Source organism: Penaeus japonicus, unplaced genomic scaffold (assembly GCF_977035675.1).
Source record: "Penaeus japonicus unplaced genomic scaffold, GWHDUDI00000001_assembly GWHDUDI00000005, whole genome shotgun sequence".
Classification (NCBI taxonomy): domain Eukaryota; kingdom Metazoa; phylum Arthropoda; class Malacostraca; order Decapoda; family Penaeidae; genus Penaeus; species Penaeus japonicus.
The window spans coordinates 18,826,735-18,831,734 of record NW_028234407.1 but is presented as its reverse complement, the minus strand read 5'-3'; the positions used below and the strand labels follow the sequence as shown (position 1 = coordinate 18,831,734).

The 5,000-nt window shown below is 42.7% G+C and overlaps 1 protein-coding gene across 2 annotated transcripts in view; it reads left to right on the top strand.

The window, feature by feature from the left end:
- LOC122266151 (uncharacterized) overlaps window positions 1-5,000 on the top strand; it is a gene marked incomplete in the record, with an annotated part of 80,350 nt that overhangs the window by 34,492 nt on the left and 40,858 nt on the right.

Here is a 5,000-nt window from a genome sequence, read left to right as displayed (position 1 = left end):
TTCTAATAATCCTAATTGGTTTCTAACGTCATACAGTAGTATATCTGACCGTATATCTTGGGTCAACAAACGTATGGAATTTAGGAAACAGGGAATAAAAACATGCATGAGTTTATCGTTCAGAGTTGTGCAGTCATGCAGCAATGTCCGTGTTTACCTTCCATGTTTTAAGTTCTACAACCTTTATTAAGTGGTTCGGGTCCGCTTTTATTAAAGTGAATATTTTTGCTTTCCAAAGTAAGCGTACTTTTGGACTATTAAAAACATGAACCGCGTGTAACCATCATCACGTCGGATTTATAACTGCTTACACGAACGAGGAGGTGAGCGTGGGAAATTCTCTGTCGTTCTTGTAGTCTCGGATATTGTAGTAAAATGTTGTTTGTGTTTTTGTTGCTCACATTTGCCTGTCACGTTTATATTGCAGAAACGAGAATGCTGGTGTTAGAGGAAATGTTATCAATAACAAAAGTACAGTGGAGAGGGACAGATATTAAAGCAGAATAGGAAATTACACAAAAAGCTTGGTTCTTGTTATTCCGACCTACTTTTCCTTCGTAGTATCGCTATGAGCGAAGGGAAGATCTTCCCCTCGTTCGTCTGGCAGCGTGGTCCATCTGCATTGCAGATGTCGTACGGCGAGAGAGAAGTTTCTAGTTCATGGCCAAGAGATGACTTCCTTCTGATCATGAGACAATGGCGAAGTGGGGGTACGAGTATGCAAGATGCATAGCAATGCACGTTGTGATGATGCTGGTCCCCTGTTGGCACTTCTACGACTCGACGAACGCCTGCTTACAACACCGAGCCAGGACGGCAGTCGTGTAATTATTTAGTCAAGTTGGACATTAATGTGACCAAAAACGACCGTCATGTGGGGGGAGGAAGCACTATGGGAAGCGACTCTTTGTCCCGCAACTTTGGAGGATTATTATCATTATTATCATCATCATCATCATCATCATCATTATTGTTATAAATATCTTTATTATTATCATTATTATTATTATTATCATATTATCATTATTGTTATTTACTAATAGTATTACTATTATCATTATCATTACTGTCATCGTCATTGTCATTATCACTAACATCATCATCATCCTTATCGTCATCATCATTATAATCATTATCATCGTCATTATCTTTGTAAAAATCACTTATATTATCATCATCTTTCAAATCTTGTTCATACCATCAGAATTTTCACGATCAGTTTTTTGCCGCTATCATTAAAACAACCATAGTTATGGCGTATGACTATAATCTTTTATTAACCAGGTATGGGGAAAGTTAACGACGATAATCGAGACTTTAGTATAAATCGTTTTTATAACAAAATGATTACATATCATTAAACGCAATACTATATGTAATACCATTCTACGACAGCAGACGACGCGAAGAAATTGAGTCAAGAGCAACAATATTCAATCTCTTTTGACCTCCTCTCTGCCCAGGTCATGTCACATTTGTCCACACTGATGACCTGGAGCGAACCGAGCCAAGAGTGGATAAAGTGACCAGCCTATTTTTGGCGCGTTCTGAATCAGCAGGTGTTCGTTCGCCTTTCGATTCATTCTCGTTCAGTGACCCAGGGGATGAGGTTAGCGAGGAGGGAGGGGGAAGGGGAGGGTGGGGTAGGATGGGGAAAAGGGAGAGGAAAGGAAGAAGAGATAAGGGAAGGGGAGAGGAAAAGGAGAGACGGAGGGAGGAGGAATGGGAGGTGAGGTGAAGGAAGGCGGAAGGAGAGAGGGGGAGGTGGAGGAAAGAGGGGAAGAGGAGATGGAAGGGAAAGAATTAAGAGGAGGAGGAAAGGGGGCTTCTTAGACGGTGAACACAAGGGGGAAGAAGGGGGGGGGGGTTGCTAACACGGTGAGCGCGATCGGTAAACCAGTCTATCGGTGCCGTTGTATGAGAGGAGGTGACTAACTCGTATGATTGCAAGAGCGGCCGGAAGGCATCACACCCTTCAACAGGTGCACGCTTGGATGATACGGCACAAGTGATAAGTGCAACTGGCTTAACCACCGGTGTTCGATGCGCTTATTCATCGCGAGTGACTGGGAATGAGATTGGAGCAGCACACCTGATTGGCCGTAATGTGTGGTTCAGCCGGTGTCTTTTCCAGCCTAGAATGAACTGTAATGGGGGCAGCCAAATCGATTCATTGGCTGAACGATGATATTCCACTCGTTGTGCAGATGTAGAATATGGGGCACCATGCAGTATGAAAAAGCGACAAACGAGAGTCATGCACAGAAAGGCAGGCGCATGTCATCGCCCATACCCCTGTCTGTCACGGATAAAGTGCCGTTGCGGGTGAAAGTTAAGTCGATCCTTTTTTTCCTTTTTTTTACCGACAATTCATAATGTTTCCGTTATTCCCAGACCGGATACTCGACCTTCCCGATACCCGATCGCTCTGTCGGGTACGTTTGTGGCTTGATAAAGGAACGGGTATGCGAAGATAAGAGATGTGTGCGTGTGATAAGTCTGTATATCTGTTTTGCAAGTGTGGGAGCGAGTATTTGTCCGTCTGTGTGAATGTGCTTGTGCCCCCCCCCCCCCGCCCTGCCTTCGTCCCAGTCTATCTGACGGCGCGTTTGTATGCAAGAACGAACCACTGAGGTTTCTACGCATTGAAACAAGAACAAGAAGAAAAAAAAAACGCAGAGTGAGAGTTGCATAGATGGCAGATAACAAGGTGAAACAGGTGGCTATTTGAGCGCCGGGGTGAGGGTTGAGGTTAGAAGCGAATAGTGTTGAGTCAGAGAGGAGCAAGGGAGAGAGTTTCCACCATCTTAAAAGTGGAAGGGTGAGTGGATAAGGGAGGGTGGAACGAAATAGCCATCTTGATTTGCCCTTCGGTTGATGCAGTGACCGATACCTTTTGAAATGTTTAGCCCTCGTTAAGTGTTCAGCGATGTAATGTCAGTAAGAGCGAAAAAGCCTTGCGTCTATCGAGGACAGAGGAGGACTGTTGTCTGTTGAGTTTCCATGCGAGGGAGGTCATGGCAAGACAAGAGAGATATAGAATTAGAATTTCCATAAACTTAATAGGCTAGATAGCCTAAAAATTATAAAATGTGGCCTTAAGATATTCGAGTATTTTCAATTAAGCTTTGTTTTGCACAACCATCAGACACACAATCACAACTACTCTCTATCTGCCTGTTTGTCTGTATATCTGGCTGTCTGTTCGTCTATATATCTATCTGTCCATCAAACTATACCCTCTTCTCTCAAAAAGCATTGGATAGATAGATACGTACCTAACGCCTAGATCTCTAAATCAACACTGAAATACAGTGGATAATTATAAGTGCGTGCTACTTGGCAATGGTTAATACTCATGATTAAATCTTTTTAAATATTCAAGCCCCCACTTTCTTGTCCATCTCGTTCTGTATCTAACTAAAGTCAAAGATTCATACACGCAGAATCCCCCACAGTAACACCAGCGACTCGAAAGAGCGGGGCAGTGAAGGGGCAGTAGCGGCTGATGTCCCACAAAGGAGGAGGGAAAGGCAACAACCCCCATGTAAGGTGCCCCGAGACTCACCTGCGGGGTCTGAATACGAGAAATGAACACCTGTGCCAGGGAGGGGACACGTGGTTAGCCAAGGTGAACACTGGGGACTCGTAGGGAATGTAGATGCGTGTAGCCTTTTGCGCACGAGCGGTGGAGAAGATGGGCTAGGCTGGGTAGGGGGCAGGTGTTCGGCGCTTCGTGTGCGGACGTGGTGGTAAAGCGAGACTTCACTGGAAATTAGTTTTCATGTTTACTTATGGTGGGTTTCTGTGACCTGGCTGGTGTATTTTACGGACACATACACATGTCGGTTCTAACTAAGCCTTCTATGCGCGCGCGCGCGTGTGTGTGTATGTGTGTACACACACACACATATGTATATATGTATATATATATATATATATATATATATATATATATATATATATATATATATACACACACATACGTATGAATTTATGTCTATGGGTATTTAAACATATACAAGATCGCTGGACTCTATCATAAGTATACATAAAGATAATTTACTGTGGTGTGTCTCTTTATCACCACGTCCGCGCCTGTGCGGATAGACTGTAATAAGCATTAGCATTAGGTTTTCTATAGAAGAGTTAACAACATAGCCAAGTAATCTAACACAGCATCTAGTTTCATAAACGTGGCTAAAAGACGGGCAACTGTAGATATCAGAATAAAAGGCTACGAGAGGAGCAGGGTAAGTAATAGCATGCGATGGAGGAGGAAGAAGAGGAGGAGGAGGAGCCGAGAGCCCGGTGAAAGGCGTCGTTATGACCCGGCGAGGCAGAGGTCGAAGGAAGGAAGGAGGGCTCATTGCAATAAGAGTCTGATGGGAAGTATTGCTTGTCTGCTGATGCTGCTTCTTGCTGGATGTGCTGAGTGGGAGATGAATAGAATGTAGGGGGGGGGGGGCAGGAGGAGCAAAGGGAAAAACTGAGAGAAAGAAAGTGAGGACTCACAGAGAGAATAGAGATAATTGTGATAAATAGATATAAAGAAGGTTAGAGATGGAGGTATAAAAATAGAGAGATTGTTACTATTGGTATACCGAAGATATGTATTAAGTATTAAAACTGCATTTTTTTATATCTGAAAAATTAGAAAAAATACACCGATTATTAAAGAAAGATCGTAAAACTATGTGAGAAAAACATACCAGTCACACACTCATGCACAAATACACAAGAACGAGAAAGCAAAGAATGACGGGGGTAATTTAGTACCATGAGAGAGAGGCAAAGAAGACGAAAGATGGAATAAGAAGATGGAGAGATTAATTTTGTTACTATGTAATGCATATACGGCATAGCCTTCTTGTGAACAATAGAAACAATTAAAACAATTTGGCAAAAAGTAAACAGATTAACGAAATATCACCTGACCCTGAAAAGAAACAAACGTATTGTAACAATCCCTTACAATTAAAAAAGAAGGAAAGAACAAA